General features: G+C 47.1%; 1 long non-coding RNA gene across 1 annotated transcript; it reads left to right on the top strand.

The window, feature by feature from the left end:
- The first annotated feature begins 3,248 nt into the window (after positions 1–3,248).
- Positions 3,249–16,541, top strand: LOC117509202. The gene is made up of 4 exons (XR_004560308.1): positions 3,249–3,260; positions 4,031–4,033; positions 8,794–8,799; positions 16,399–16,541. It is a non-coding gene; the product is annotated as an uncharacterized LOC117509202 (long non-coding RNA).
- The last annotated feature ends 1,049 nt before the right edge of the window (positions 16,542–17,590 follow it).

Genomic DNA, 17,590 nt, shown 5'->3' with positions numbered 1-17,590 from the left:
CAATACCCGAAAGGAACTGGTTCTCGATACCCATCCCTAGCTAAACCCATGAACCCCTAAAAAATGTAGCAGAAGTTACATCTAAAAGCTAAAGTGATAAATTTTTCGTACTGGCTCAAGTACACTGGCAGCTGCTGATACTACTGAGCAAATTCAAAGGCAATCACAAACAACAGCAAGGCAGCATTTCTGTCTAAGATCAGTCTTCCCTAAGTAAAAGAGACATGACCAGAGAGAAAGGAAGACAAAAAAAAAAAAAAAAAAAATCACAACCATACAGACTTGCAAACGTCACGGGACTCATGCACAGCAAGACAGTTTTGAATTATGGTTAAAAAATAATAATAATAATTCCGGACAGTTATTGAAATTACCGTCACCTCTGCCATTTTTTACAAAGTGAAAATATCAGCGATATGTTTTAGTTTTAAAGTAATGTACAAATTCTGAAGGTTTGACGTTAAACAGACATGTGCCAAAAAGGCATTTTGGGAACATTCAAATGACCTGCTCTCATCGCCCCCCCCAAACCCCCCCGTCAAAATTCAGAGAACACTGCCATCTACTGAGTGGGATTATAAATAGACCAACTGTAATTTGTGTGTGATAGGTTTCAAATCCTGCAATATCACAAAATTTCAGAGTTCCTATTGCAACTGTCTAATCAGGCTGCAATTTAACTGCTACACTGCACACGAACAACAGTATTAACATCATCCCAACATAAAACTTTTTGTATATTGTGCTTAAAACTCTCGTGAATATATGATCTGGCTTTATAGACGCTGTTATTGTATTTGTTATGTAAACCTGTGAGAAGCTCAGGTTGTTTCACTGTTATTTACAGTGGGCGGGGAATCACTGTGAGCCACGATCGCTTCATATTCATGTCATTCTGGAGGAAACTTAAGTTTGCTCTTTAACACCTTGCTTCTTGTCCTTTACAGCAGTTTGTTCCAGAGTAAAATATGTAAAATGTTTGAAATTCAGTTTGTGTTTATGAAGTTCCATGCAGGCTAAACATAGCCGGCAGAGAATATTTGTTTTAGCAAGTTTTCAGGGTCTCATGCAGCAGGCTCTTAAAAAATGTTATGAAAGGCATAAAAGTTACAATTTGGTCCTATGATGTTAATTTGCAATTGTCATCATGTAGTTTCTCAGTGTTACAGCGCTGTGAAAACTCTGCGGATCCACAAAATTCTGCGGATTTCATCATGGTGGGGTGTTAGTGTTGTACTCTGTAATCGTGAGAACTAAATTTAGCAAAAGCTAATTGGTCTGCTGATGGTTTTCAAAGTTAGTTGACAAGCTAACCTGCTTACAAAAATGTTAGCTTTGCTAATTTGCGGTTAGCAGAACTGTACCTACCACTGAGCATTGTATTCTACTTGATAGGCTGGAGAATCATTTTTGGGATTACTGGGAGTGTCCTTATATGGTTGACTTATAGGATTGATTGCCTTGTGTCAGTAAAAAACTGGATGTCCAGCAATTTCTTTCTTTTCAGCTCGGACAAGACCAAAATGTTGGTTCTGTCAGGTTTTGGCCCTGAGTGAGGTGCTGGTTTTGTTTTTTTTTTTTTTTTCCTCCTTTCTTCTACCCACCATCTGCTCCTGCTTTGCTTTATTAGTTGTTTCTTTTCGTCATGTGTTTTCTCTCTGTTCTATTTTGCTTTTCATACTTCTGCCATGGTTTAGTTCTGTTCTTGTTTTACTCAGTCAGTCTGTGTTTTCATTGTTTATCATTTAGTTGTCATCTGTTAATTTTTGCTGTTCTCATTTCTGTTTTCTGTTGTTCTTTAATATCGGATTTTGCTTTCGATTTATTATGTAGTCTTTGCTTGTTGATTTTGTCATCCAGTTATCTTTATTGTATTTTTCAGTCATTTGTCAGTTCCAGTTTAATTTTGTCTTTGTGTTTCCATTCTTATTTTTCCCTGATCAGTTCTCATGTTCTTGCCCGGTTCAGTGTTTGTCTTCTGTTTAGCCTGGTTCATAGTTCCTGTTTCACTCCATGCCCCGCACCTGCCATTATGTCTTCATACCTCTCGCATCTCTATTTTTGTTGTCATGTCATGTCTCTTCATGCCCTCCTCTCACACTTTGACCCAGTCTGCTTTGTGTTTTCATTTACTCCCGCTCTTGCACCAGCTCACGTGTCTTTGCCTATTACATCACTCCACTTTGTGCGCTCCCTTCCTCAGTATCTTGCCCCATCCACACTCTTTGTCAACCAGCCATGGCCCCTTTCTAGATCCTTCTCCTCACACGCACCTTGTTAACACCTCTTATTTAATCTCCTCCCAGCCACCACACCTTTGCCAGTTTGTCGTTGCTTCTAGCACACATTCCAGCCTTTTGTATAGGGCCCTGATCTGTCTTGCTGTGTACCTGAATCTTGCTCTGTGTTTCTTGACCGCGCATTTTGCCTCAGCCCTTATGTCAGTGTTTGCTCGTGTCTCAGACCCCTGCGTGGATATGACTGCGTTTTTGCCTTACCCTGTTTGTACCTCTGCTCCGCTGCCTGACAACCTGTGTACCAAACCTCAGCCTGGAATAAACATGACAACTACTTTTACTCCAAAGTCTGGTCTGGGAGTTTGTATTGTGGGTCAACTCTTTCTGGGCATCGGGCTCCCTCCTGGCCTGACAGGTTCTTCATCCAGTGACACATTGGCATCAGTTTGACTAGCTAACGCTTAACCTACGGTCATGTATCATACATCACACTGACAAAGTGAGGAAATTTTGTCCAAGACCAAGATACAAAAGGGAGTTCAGCATATCCCAAGAGCAGCATCTCATAAATCAACAGTTACTATTAACCCTCTGGGGCCGATGCTGTCGTATACGATGGCTAAGACCAAGCTTTACTAAATTATAAATAACTTTTTAATGATATGAGATATAAATCTACTTTTTTTTTTGCTGAAAAGTTAACTCCACGGACTTTCGAGCCTGCCATCGGCCATCTTTGTAGTCCTCATAGAAGCTGTGTGATGACGTGCGCAATGTGAGTGTCCAATCGGAATTGGTTCACCATCACATGGTATTCCAAAATCCAATCGTAGGGCAGATTTACCTCACGTGAAAAGCCAAAGATCGTTTTCAGGAGTGATATGTTACTAGTTGGCCCATTTGAATAACCCCCTGGGTGCTCCAATGAGTACATACTATTGGGCTCCATGCGCCCTGCGCCATTACGCACAGCGATCCTCTGATGACAATCTCACATGCTCAAACAAAGAGTGTGTTGTGAAAGTGACGTGACACGGACCCACAACAGGGGGCGTTAATGAACGGACAATGGATAAGCCAAAAAGTAACAATTTAATGTTGTGAATCGCACAACAACGTACAGACAATAACAATATGGTGACTGTCAATCATACACCAGGTGACGTGTGGGCAGGCTCGACGATAGAAGACCCCTGGAGAGAGAAGAGCTGGATCCCCACACAGCTTCCACCACCAACGGAGCTGAAGAACACCGGAGCCGCCAAGCCCTGCGCCCCAGGTGGCCGCTGTCTTCAGCAGTCAGACCCGGTACTGCTGGCAGAGAACAAAGACAGTCCAGATGAGTGTGAGTTCGCACACTCAGTAATCCACAGTCTGTCTTAAGTAAAGGAGGGAAACCTCCACCTCCAATCACACACACTCGTGCAGCTCCTGGTCAACCACTTATCTGAGTTGGGGTGTGAGGCGAAGCCGTCGCTGTCACACCAAACGCCAATCCTCCAGATAAGGAAACACTCCAGGAAAACGGCTGCAAATAGAAGTTCAGGTTAAACACACACAGTGTCAGGCAGCAGAGAAATTACCTGAATGGTAGTTGATTTCTCGGCAAGGAGGTGGAGTTGCAGTCCAGTCTTTGTAGTGGTGATGATGGGTGACAGCTTGTGTTGATTGTTGACAGCTGTCACCTCCAGCAAAGCCGACGCCCTCTCGTGCTTGAAGCCCGCACTTCAAACAGGGTGCCATCTTGTGGTGGTGGGCCAGCAGTACCTCCTCTTCAGCGGCCCACACAACAGAGTGTGTAACTATCAGGATTGCTCCACTAGTTTGCATGTGAATGTTACTGGATAACTCTGTTGCTTTCTCAGCGTAAAGCACTGTTTACCATATCAATGGAGCGAGGGGGAGGGCCACTCCTCAGACTGTAAGGAGCCAAAGTGGGCCAAAGTGTGAATGAAAGCTGCATTAGGAACAGCACAGAACACCCCAAAACACAGTAGAAGTAGAGAAGTTTGTGATGTAACCTTTGTGTAATAGCAGACAGAAACTGCTTTGAGATGAAGACAAACAAAAATGCATAGACCATTTTGTATATATTGTCCAAAATGTGCATCTGTGTTTATTGTTCGAACCTTTTTTGTTGTACAGACTTTCACACAAGACCTCAAATTACCTTTACAAAGTGTCAAAACAATTGTTTATTACAGTTTGCTTTGTGTTTTGAATAAATGTTAATGCCGCTTAATTTTTCCTTTCTTATTTCTGATTGTAAACCTTTATTACACTTCTAAAACACAACAAAAGCATATATATTATGAAAGCACAGGTTGTCCTGGAAAAAGAGACATAAAACTTGATTGTGGGATGTGGGGAGAGCTGTTAACAGCAATAATAAAACATTTATGCCAGGTGAGTGAACTGTCCAAAAAATGCCCTCGGAACCCAGAGGGTTAACATGGGGGTCTATGGAGAGTGGCTCACTTTTTGAGCCAGCCTCGAGTGGCCATTCAAGGAACTGCAAGTTTTGGCACTTTTGCGTTGGCTTCTTTTTTCCAGCACTGGGTTTGCTGCTTGGAAATATGAAAGTCATTCAACATCTTTCTACTGGCCACATGGCCTTTGGTGAAAGAGTGTTCTGTGGCTCAATGGTGGTCCATAAGTAACCCCTAGTGGTCCATGAGTATACTGGTTAAATGTCACATATTATATTAACATTGTATTGAAACTTAAAAGCATTTCTCAAACTGGCAAAAAAAAAAAAAAAAGAGACTCCAAATCTAATAGATTATCTTTGAAAATTTTGGGAAACACTGGCTTGGATGAAAAACAGATTAAATGTGATGGAAGTGTTGTGTGGGCACCAGAGGGCGCTGCCGCCTCACAGGAGCAGCCAGGGTGACAGCCGTCACCCATCACCTGAGACGAGACAGCTGATATCAATCAACAGGGAGGTATATCAGCAGGACGGCATCTCCACCTCATTGCCGAGATATCGCTCTACCAAGGAGGTAACGTATCCAGCCAAACAGATCATCTTTTGACCATTAAATACTTTTTGCCTTTACACAGAAAGAGAAAAGACAGCAGGAGACTGTATTTCGGATAAGTACTCACATTCCTGCACTCACCTGTATTTTCCTGACAAGAGGTGGAGGTGGTGTTTCCACCCTGTGTGTTGCTGGGTGCAGCCGCACCCACACCTGACTGTTTCTGTTCCTTGCCAGCAGTACCGGATCCGACGAGCGGAGGCAGTGGCCACCTGGGGTTCGGGACTTGGCGGCTCCAGTATCCCCGGGGTTCGGTGGCAGAGGAAATCGGGTGGTTCCGGTTTGACTCGGACAGACGTCTCCTATCGTCGAGCATGCCCACACGACACCTTTGGAATTCGGTTACTGCTGTATTTGTAATCTGTTGTGTTTGTTGTGTGAGTTCACAACAGTAAAACTTTGTGATTTGACTTTCTCCATTGTCCGTTCATTTGCGCCCCCTGTTGTGGGTCCGTGTTCCTACACTTTCCCAACAGGAAGGGTCATATGTTAATCAAGGATAAATTGGTTCCATTTTGGACAGAGTTAATCAAATATCAAAACCACAGAGAACCATATGCTATGGTATAATCAGATCACAAAGAATTAATTTGCATGATTGTGTTAAGCAATATAAAGCACACATTGCACTCGCTGAGCTCTGAGTGCCCCTTTTTATTGGAGGTTTTCGTGATTTTTTTTTTTTTTTTTTTACTCTATTGTTACACTTCTCAGGGTGTGGTATAGTAATCTTTTAAACTATAGCACTGTATAATCCACAAATCAAAAGTAACTCCAAGCTCTCTGTCAGCTCACAACCCCACAGAGAAACACGTCATATGGAGGACAACTGAGCAGCAATGAGATGAGGACAAGCTGTTCACTTCCACTTTAGCATTACTTGTAGTTTTCTGAAGATTCATTCATCACTCCCTATCATCTGCTATGATTTGTTTATGAAGCACATCTGCTCAGCTGACTGTTTATAGGGAGCGATGCGTGCAAGAACATGATCTCACACACACACACGCACGCACACACACACACACACACACACACACACACACACACACACACACACACACACACACACACACACACACACACACACACACACACACACACACACACACACTTCAATTAAATTGGTTTACTTCCAGTGCTGCTGTCTGCTTTATTGTGGTGATGGCGTTGAAGAGCAGCGGTCAGCTGTTACAGCTAATGGTGCAGTAAGGCAGTATTTCTGAGGAGAACTGCAGTAAAATTAAACCATTAATTTGCATAAGAGTCACTCATCTTTATAGCATCTTAAAACTGCTGCCTTCTTGTGGAATGGTTACTATTTACCCTCGCTTTATGCTTTTACTAAGTATGTCTTCTTTTGATGTGCACCAAGCTTTTGTGAAAGCATACTATTCTATTTTACCATTGATTTCCTATCAGTTATTGGTGAAATGGCCACTTGCAATTAGCCAAGGTTACTCTAATTGCAGTCACAACATTAAATTACTGCTTCTTTTTTTTTATTGCTTTGACAACAGCATAAATAAGGAACCTATTAGCACAGTTAGAAGTAATGTAATATACAGCAGATTACCACCTGGGGAATGAACTCTAATACCCCGTCACACAGAGCCAGAATCACACAGAGTGGCACCGGACTTATGAATTGGCTCACATCCAAAAGGTGCCGGATTTCAGTTCCAAAATGTTCTGACAGCCATCTGTGGAAGTCCCCACAGTTGGTCAAAATCTGCCGGCAGTGAAGCACATGTTCATGATTCTCTGGGTGCGGTCGAGATGGGACATTTATCTGACGGAAGTCCATGAGCAGTCTGAGGACCATCTAACTGCAATTTACATATTCTGATGGCAACAAAACAGCATCTTAAATGATTTGAGCACATACGAGGGAACTTCGAGATGAATCTGACACGGCGAAAAGCCTGCCGGTATGTGTATGTGCCACATATAATAATGTCCACCTCCATGGCGCTGCAGATGTGGACAGGCTGTTATATCCATAATAGTCCTTACAGTACAGATAATATTCCTCCCTACGGGCGACATAATAATGTGAAATATTGTGCCCATCAGATTTGAGACACCACGGTGGCTGATGGGCAGCTGTGCATGCTTTCACACCTCACGTCAGAGGCTCGGAGCTGAACAGATCTCAATGCTGTAATAAACAAATTATTGCTTGACCTCATTTTACTCTGTTGGACATATGATGTGGAACTGTGACGCCATGACAACATATCAAACATGAATCTCACCTCCAGGAGCATATCACAGTGCAGTGCGCCAGGAACACACAGCCTGTGGTGGAATGATGGAAACAGCGACGCCAAACATAAATCCCATGGGTTAATCCAACCAAAAATCACCATGTAGAGTTACGTTTTGTGTGTGTGTGTGTGTGTGTCTGTGTGTGTGTGTGTGTGTGGGGGGGTAGGAATAAAGTTTGATGCCACGAATTTAAGCAAAGGTCTTCTTTGACTGTCAGCAGTGCACATGCACATGTGCGCACACAAAGCGAATTTTAGCTGGCAGTAAAACTGTCCACTGACAAATATCAGAGGAGTGTTCAGGAGGCCTGAAAACCTGCTTGTGTGCCGTTTTGTCTGCTGTATCAATTGCATTATATTACTAAGCCATATATATTGATTTATAACAAAAGGGTAATAGATATAAGTGTAAAGATGAATAAATATATCATCAGAACAGTAAATTGATCAGTCCATGTGAATGTTTTGCAGAACGCTGCTGCGTCCATGTACCGTCAGATATTACAGGACTTTTTGTTGTTTCAAACTCAGCAATTGTTTGTGGCAGGAGCGTGGTTTTTGTTTTATTTTTGGTAAAATAATTAGTTGTATCCACACAAAAGATGAATTCTGGCCTATATAAGATGCCTGAGCCCAGTGAAGCAGATCCCCCACCCACATAAAAAAAATTCAAGCAAACAGGCTGTAATTTCCAACGGTACATGAACACAGCAGCAGCAGCAATCTGCACGATGTTCACACAAACTGATCAATTTACTGCTCTGATGATATAGTCAAACATCTTTACACTTACAATATATTTATTTTTGTGTTGCGTTTTGTGTTATAAATCAATATGTATGGCTTAGTAACGCAATACAGTGATACAGCAGTCACCATGGCACACCAGCGTTTTTTTGTTTTTGTTTTTTTTTGTTTTTTTTTCAGGCCTCCTGCACACTCCTGTGATATTTTCGGCTCCTATGTGTCCTGCGCCTTTCAGTCCAGCCGTGTCACACACACGCATGTGAGGTCAGTGAGCCTGGGGAAAAGAGGACGAGCGAAGGAATGATTGAATGGGAGTGGGTGACCGCACGCAGATGGACACATATGGCGTGAGTCCGGTCCATACGTTGGCTGTTCTTTGATGTCCAGTACAGGTTCTATACAAAAGGAGGAATACAGTGCTCAGGTCTCTGTTTGTCATCCAGAAATTTGGAGATCGGGCAGTCTGCAGCACCTTTTAAAGCAATCTGACACCAGTCTGATGTTGTGTCTTATAACACACAGCGTATATGGGACAAAGTGCAGCCGACAAGGTGCGACGTCTCGTTGTTGATAAACTGTTAGAAGATATGGATATTCTGTATATCCAAGAAATTTTCCTTCCTAAACAGGAACTTGACAAGCTGAACTCTGTTAGTAGTAATTTCCATGAGGCAGGGAAGTGTACAACAGATCTGAGCTTGGGAATAGTGCATGGCAGAATATCTGGCGGTGTGGACGTAATGTGGCATAAAAAGCTTGATCCAGTAGTCACTGTGATTAGGTTGGGGGTCGATTGGTGCATTGCTGTCAAAGTTACCCATAATAATAATGTTTTCATAATTCTGAATATATACACACCGTATGACTGTTGTAGCAATGGGGATGTCTATTTACAAAGACTTGCATTTATTGGCTCTTTTATTGAGGAATGTGAATATACTTGCATATATGTAATGGGGGATTTTAATGCAGACATCTATGATGTAAAAGTATCTATTTGGCCAACATTTGACTCTGTTTTGTCACGACAACAAACTAATTCTGTTGTGTGGGCCGCTGAAGAGGAGGTACTGCTGGCCCACCATCACCAGAGGGCGCCCTGCCTGGAGTGCGGGCTCCAGGCACCAGAGGGCGCCGCCGCCTCACGGGAGCAGCCTCGGTGACAGCTGTCACCCATCACCTGAGACAGCTGACGGCAATCATCAGTGGGGTATATCAGCAGGACGGCATCTCCACCTCATTGCCGAGATATCGTTTCTACCAGAGAGGTAACATATCAAAGCCTACTGAGTACACAGTTTTGACTGAGCTAGTTATTGGTTTACTGTTCCAACGAGAGGTGGAGGTACCTTTCCTGCCGTTCGGAGTTCTGGGTGCAAACGCGCCCCCATCTAACTGTTCTTTTTCCCTCGCCAGCAGTACCAGGTCCGACACGCGGAGGCAGTGGCCACCTGGGAGTTCGGGACTTGGCGGCTCCAGTATTCCCGGGGTCCTGTGGCGGAGGAAGCCGTGTGGTTCCGGTCTTACCTTGGAGAGGCGTCTCCTATCTTCGAGCCTGCCCACACGACACCTTTGTGTATTGACTTTTGTCCATTTCTGTAATTGGTTGTATTCGTTGTGCACATTCACAACAGTAAAGCGTTGTTATTTTGACTTACTCCATTGTCCGTTCATTTGCGCCCCCTGTTGTGGGTCCGTGTTCCTACACTTTCCCAACAGGATATCTCGGCCAGCGTCATGGATCCCGAGGGGCGTCAACCGGCTGTTGAACGGCCAATGGAAGAACAAGGCGCACAGGCGTCCACAGGAGGGGTAATCGGTGAGTTGCAGCGGATCCTCACCGCTTTCACGACTCGGTTAGACTTGAAGGCCGAGCAGAACGCCCTCCTGAACCGCAGGGTGGAGGCTCTCGCCGCGCAGGTGGAAGCGCGCCCTCCGGGCGCCGCTGCGGCTCTCCCTCCCGTAGACCCTGTGCGTGACAGCGACGTTCCACTGGTTGTCCAACGACCCCCCCCACCATCCCCTGAAGCATACATAAGCCCCCCGGAGCCGTACGGAGGCTGTGTGGAGACGTGCGCGGATTTCCTTATGCAGTGTTCGCTCGTCTTCGCACAGCGTCCCGTCATGTACGCGACCGACGCTAGCAAAGTAGCTTATGTGATAAATCTGCTTCGTGGTGAGGCACGCGCTTGGGCTACAGCGCTCTGGGAGCAAAGTTCACGGCTCCTTCTGACATATGATGGGTTTGTGAGGGAGCTCAGAACAGTGTTCGATCACCCTAATAGAGGAGAGACCGCTTCAGCCGTGCTGCTGTCAATGAGACAGGGGCGCCGGAGCGCAGCTGCCTATGCAGTCGACTTCCGCATCGCGGCTGCGAGGTCCGGCTGGAATAACACTGCCCTCCGCGCCGCCTTCGTAAACGGACTGTCATTGGTCCTCAAGGAGCACCTGGTGGCTAAGGACGAACCGCGGGATTTGGATGGGCTTATCGATCTTGTCATACGATTAGACAATCGGTTAAATGAGCGCCGTCGGGAACGAGACGAAGGGCGTGGCCAGGCACACGTCGTCCCTCTCCCTTCCGGTTCCAACCGCGTTCCGCCCTCCCCACGCTCCACGGCCCCTGCGCTCCGTGCGATCACAGCTCCCCCTGCTGACGAAGCTATGGACACGAGTAGGGCAACATTTAGGGCACCGGCCACACAGAGGAGGCTGGCCCGCGGAGCGTGTTTTGTTTGTGGCTCGATTGAGCATCAGGTACGAGACTGCCCCGAGCGGTTAAACACCAACGCCCGCCCCTAGACACTGGGCTAGGGGGGGGCCGAGACGTGCACGTGGGACACACCCACATCGCCACACGACTCCCAGTTACAATCCTTTATGAGGATTTAACCCTGAAGGCTCCAGCACTGGTGGACACGGGCTCAGAAGGGAATTTGCTTGATAGCAAATGGGCCAGGGAGATAGGGTTCCCTCTGGTGGCACTTACCTCGCCTGTGCAGGTACGGGCACTAGATGGCTCCCTACTCCCTCCAATCACTCACAAGACACCACCAGTAACTCTGGTGGTGTCAGGGAATCACCGGGAGGAGATCGAGTTTTTTGTGACTCCGGCCACCTCCCGTGTGATTTTAGGTTTTCCCTGGATGTTGAAACACAATCCCCGGATCGATTGGCCGTCCGGGGTAGTGGTCCAGTGGAGCGAGACCTGCCATCGGGTATGTTTAGGTTCCTCGGTTCCTCCCGGTTCCCAGGCCAGGGAGGAGGTCAGAGCCCCGCCCAATCTAGGGACGGTGCCGGTGCAGTACCATGACCTTGCGGAGGTGTTCAGCAAGGTTCTGGCACTCACCCTTCCCCCGCACCGCCCGTATGATTGTGCCATTGATTTGGTTCCAGGCGTTGAGTTCCCGTCCAGCAGGCTGTACAACCTCTCACGACCTGAACGCGAATCAATGGAGACCTACATCCGGGACTCTTTGGCTGCCGGGTTGATCCGGAATTCCACCTCCCCGATGGGTGCGGGTTTCTTTTTTATGGGGAAAAAGGATGGCGGATTACGTCCATGCATTGATTACAGGGGGCTGAACGAAGTCACGGTTCGTAACCGATACCCCTTACCCTTGTTGGATTCGGTGTTCACGCCCCTGCATGGAGCCAAGATATTCACCAAGCTTGATCTTAGGAATGCGTATCACCTGGTTCGGATCCGGAAGGGAGACGAGTGGAAGACGGCATTTAACACCCCGTTGGGTCATTTTGAGTACCTGGTCATGCCGTTCGGTCTTACAAATGCTCCCGCGACGTTCCAAGCATTGGTTAATGATGTCTTGCGGGACTTCCTGCACCGATTCGTCTTCGTATATCTAGACGACATACTCATCTTTTCTCCGGATCCTGAGACTCATGTCCGACATGTACGTCAGGTCCTGCAGCGGTTATTGGAGAACCGGCTGTTTGTTAAGGGCGAGAAGTGTGGGTTTCACCGCACCTCTTTGTCCTTCCTGGGGTTCATCATCTCCCCCAACTCCGTCGCTCCTGATCCGGCCAAGGTTGCAGCGGTGAGAGACTGGCCCCAACCCACAAGCCGTAGGAAGCTGCAACAGTTCCTCGGCTTTGCAAATTTCTACAGGAGGTTCATTAAGGGCTACAGCCAGGTTGTTAGCCCCCTGACAGCCCTGACCTCACCAAAAGTCCCCTTCACCTGGTCGGATCGTTGCGATGCCGCGTTCAAGGAGTTGAAACGGCGCTTCTCGTCTGCACCCGTTCTGGTGCAGCCCGATCCTAGTCGCCAGTTAGTGGTTGAGGTGGACGCCTCGGACTCAGGGATAGGAGCTGTGCTGTCCCAGAGTGGGAAGACCGATAAGGTCCTTCATCCGTGTGCCTATTTTTCCCGCAGGTTGACCCCGGCTGAACGGAACTATGACGTCGGCAACCGAGAACTCCTTGCGGTGAAAGAGGCTCTTGAAGAGTGGAGACACCTGTTGGAGGGAACGTCCGTGCCATTCACGGTTTTCACTGACCACCGGAACCTGGAATATATCAGGACCGCCAAGCGGCTGAATCCCAGGCAAGCCCGCTGGTCACTGTTCTTCGGCCGTTTTGACTTCCGCATCACCTACCGGCCCGGGACCAAGAACCAGAAGTCGGATGCCTTGTCCCGGGTACACGAAGACGAGGTCAAGGCGGAGTTGTCGGATCCACCGGAACCCATCATCCCGGAGTCCACTATCGTGGCCACCCTCACCTGGGACGTAGAGAGAACCGTCCGGGAGGCCCTGGCACGAAGCCCGGACCCCGGGGCTGGACCAAAGAACAGACTTTACGTCCCACCAGAGGCAAGGGCTGCAGTCCTGGACTTCTGTCACGGCTCTAAGCTCTCCTGTCATCCAGGGGTGCGAAGAACCGTGGCAGTTGTCCGGCAGCGCTTCTGGTGGGCGTCCCTGGAGGCCGACGTTCGGGATTATATCCAGGCCTGCACCACCTGTGCCAGGGGCAAGGCCGACCATCGCAAGGCTCCGGGACTGCTACAGCCGCTGCCCGTGCCTCATCGCCCCTGGTCCCACATCGGCCTGGATTTTGTCACGGGCCTCCCGCCGTCCCAGGGAAACACCGTGATCCTCACGATAGTGGACCGATTCTCCAAGGCGGCCCACTTCGTGGCCCTCCCGAAGCTCCCAACGGCCCAGGAGACAGCGGACCTCCTGGTCCACCACGTCGTCCGCCTGCATGGGATACCATCAGACATCGTCTCCGATCGCGGTCCCCAGTTCTCCTCGCATGTCTGGAGGAGCTTTTGCCGGGAACTGGGGGCCACGGTCAGTCTCTCGTCCGGGTATCACCCCCAGACCAACGGGCAAGCAGAGCGGGCCAATCAGGAAATGGAGCAAACACTGCGTTGTGTGACAGCCACGCACCCGGCGGCCTGGAGTACTCATCTGGCCTGGATCGAGTACGCCCACAACAGTCAAGTGTCATCAGCCACCGGCCTCTCCCCCTTTGAGGTGTGTTTGGGGTATCAGCCCCCGTTGTTCCCGGTGGTTGAGGGAGAGGTCGGTGTGCCCTCGGTCCAGGCCCACCTGCGGAAGTGCCGTCGGGTGTGGCGTGCCGCCCGTTCTGCTTTGCTGAAGGCCCGGATGGGGGCGAAGACCCATGCAGACCGGCGGCGGACCCCGGCCCCTACGTATCGCCCCGGGCAGGACGTGTGGTTGTCCACCAAGGACATTCCACTGCAAGTGGCCTCCCCAAAACTCCAAGACAGGTACATAGGTCCGTTTAAAATTCTCAAGGTCATCAATCCCGCCGCAGTGAGGCTGCGGATCCATCCAGTATTTCATGTGTCAAAAATCAAGCCCCATCACACCTCGCCCCTCTGTACACCCGGTCCGGCACCACCTCCTGCCCGGATCATCGATGGCGAGCCGGCTTGGACAGTGCGCCGGTTGTTGGACGTCCGACGGATGGGCCGGGGCTTTCAATATCTGGTGGACTGGGAGGGGTACGGTCCCGAAGAACGCTCCTGGGTGAAGAAGAGCTTCATCCTGGACCCGGCCCTCCTGGCCGACTTCTACTGTCGCCACCCGGACAAGCCCGGTCGGGCGCCAGGAGGCGCCCGTTGAGGGGGGGGTCCTGTTGTGTGGGCCGCTGAAGAGGAGGTACTGCTGGCCCACCATCACCAGAGGGCGCCCTGCCTGGAGTGCGGGCTCCAGGCACCAGAGGGCGCCGCCGCCTCACGGGAGCAGCCTCGGTGACAGCTGTCACCCATCACCTGAGACAGCTGACGGCAATCATCAGTGGGGTATATCAGCAGGACGGCATCTCCACCTCATTGCTGAGATATCGTTTCTACCAGAGAGGTAACATATCAAAGCCTACTGAGTACACAGTTTTGACTGAGCTAGTTATTGGTTTACTGTTCCAACGAGAGGTGGAGGTACCTTTCCTGCCGTTCGGAGTTCTGGGTGCAAACGCGCCCCCATCTAACTGTTCTTTTTCCCTCGCCAGCAGTACCAGGTCCGACACGCGGAGGCAGTGGCCACCTGGGAGTTCGGGACTTGGCGGCTCCAGTATTCCCGGGGTCCTGTGGCGGAGGAAGCCGTGTGGTTCCGGTCTTACCTTGGAGAGGCGTCTCCTATCTTCGAGCCTGCCCACACGACACCTTTGTGTATTGACTTTTGTCCATTTCTGTAATTGGTTGTATTCGTTGTGCACATTCACAACAGTAAAGCGTTGTTATTTTGACTTACTCCATTGTCCGTTCATTTGCGCCCCCTGTTGTGGGTCCGTGTTCCTACACTTTCCCAACAAATTCTGTCTCATAAGATTCTATTGCCAACTGACAGCTACACTTACGCACAGATGCTCATGAAATTATAGAGAATGTTGAGATCATGTATGGTATGGCAAAAACAGACCACATGCCTGTATCTAGCTTGCTAAATGTAGGGACTTTACCTGAGCTGACCCCTAAAGATGTCCATTCTAATAATGGTGTTGACTGGGAAAGGCTTACAGAAAATGACATATTGAAGTATTATCGATTGACTGAAAAATGACTAGGGGATGTTCAAATCCCATTTGATGCTCTACTGTGTGATAATGTTAACCATAATAACCCAAAACACAAAAAATGATTTATGTACAATGTACAATGATATAGTGTCCAGACTAAAGGAGGCTAGTAAACCACTGTGTAGCAGAAAAAATAAACAACCGCATGTTAGACCAGGATGGAATGAACATGTTTGTGCTCTTCATCTGTGTGCCAGGGAAGCCTTTAAAAACTGGCCTGCCCTAGGTAAACTAAGGCAAGGCCCTGCATGTGAGCTTAAAAAGCAGGCTGTCTCACAGTTTAAATATGGTGTGCATTTTATTAAGAGAAGTGAACATACTTTGAGAGCAAACTCCTTAACCAAAAAGCTTTTACAAAATGATCTTAAAGATTTTTGGAAAGAAGTCAAGATTATTAATGCCCACAAAATACCCTTGCCCTCGGGTATTGACAGGGTTACTGGGACAGTGAACATTGTTGAACTGTGGAGGAAGCATTACAGTGACCTCTTCAACTGCGTTAAAAGTGAGGACTTCAATATTGACTCTATTCTTTATGATAATGTGGTTATTAGGGCTGAGGAAGTCAGCAGTGCAATTGGGAAACTGGCTTTAAATAAATCTTGTGGTCCTGATCAGATCATGGCTGAACATGTGAAGTTTGCTTCTCACAGTGTCTGTTTTACTTGCCCTGTGCTTTTCTGGAATGTTAGTGCATGGTACACTGCCAGACTCTATGCTGTCAGTTTTACTGGTTCCAGTAATTAAAGCTGAAACAGGAAAGATATCTAGTATAGAAAACTATAGGCCCATTGCACTGGCTTTAAATAAATCTTGTGGTCCTGATCAGATCATGGCTGAACATGTGAAGTTTGCTTCTCACAGTGTCTGTTTTACTTGCCCTGTGCTTTTCTGGAATGTTAGTGCATGGTACACTGCCAGACTCTATGCTGTCAGTTTTACTGGTTCCAGTAATTAAAGATGAAACAGGAAAGATATCTAGTATAGAAAACTATAGGCCCATTGCACTAAGTGTGATGTCAAACATTTTAGAAAGAATCCTTTTAGATGGACTTGAAAAATATGTAGTCATCTCTGATGAACAATTTGGTTTTAAAAGTAAACATGGCACTGATACGTGTATCTATGCTTTGAAAGAGGCAGTAAGAAAATACAGTAGACAGAACTCCACTATGTTTTTGTGTTTCTTGGATGCTTCTAAGGCTTTTGACTGCATCAGTCATTGCAAATTATTTCTGAAATTGCAAGACCAAGGGGTTCCTCCTTATTTGATTCGAGTACTGCATTTCTGGTATATAAATCAAACCATGCAAGTAAGTTGGGGAAATACAACATCAGATCCTTTTCTAGTGACAAAGACTAGACAGGGTGGGATTTTGTCCGCTGTACTTTTCAACCTGTACATGGATGAGCTTTCAAAAAGACTTAAAGACTGTAGAACTGGCTGTATGGTGGGAGACCAGCTTCTTAACCATCTACTTTATGCCGATGATTTAGTCCTCATGTCTCCCTACTCTGTTTGACTGCAGCAATTGCTCAGAGTTTGCACAGAATATGGTCAACAATTTGACATTAAGTTTAACCCCCCCCCCCCCCCCCCCCAAAAAAAAAGACAGGTAATGGTTGTTAGGACAAAGGAGGACAGAACAAAGACATTTCCCCTCTTCACACTGTCAGACTGTATTAACTAGGAATGGGTATTGATAAGATTTTACCGATATTGATAACATTATCCATTCCGCTTATCGATCCGATTCCTTATCGATTCCCTTATCGATACCTCTTGTGAATTTTCTGTGTACTAAATGTAGGCTTTACAAGTTTTCTATGTCAACAACGTTTTATTGAGTCTTAAAGTAAATAAATATGAAATTGGTCACTGGATCATTAAACTTTGGACATGAATAAATGCTACATGTGGATCCTTGATCTCTGGACATAAATAGAAATAAACAAAATCTGTAGTTTTTGTCAAAAGCATTTCCTTTCAGACATTATTGGCCTGAATGTCTTTCCATACATCTGAACTGAACTCAGCTGGCTGTGCTGCACGTCAGGATGTAATTCATAAAGAATGCAGGACATCTCACTTTGGGAGGAAAAAAACATTTTAATTGATTGTTGTTTATTGTCTGTATTACAGTGTTTGGAAAAAAGGTGTCATTTTATTTAAAGCGGCAATTCATTTTGAAGTTATTAATTCCGACCGGACTTTGTCTCAGCA

Source organism: Thalassophryne amazonica, chromosome 4 (assembly GCF_902500255.1).
Source record: "Thalassophryne amazonica chromosome 4, fThaAma1.1, whole genome shotgun sequence".
Lineage (NCBI taxonomy): Eukaryota > Metazoa > Chordata > Actinopteri > Batrachoidiformes > Batrachoididae > Thalassophryne > Thalassophryne amazonica.
Note: the sequence above shows the minus strand (reverse complement) of the source record. Positions and strands in the feature narration are given on the sequence as shown.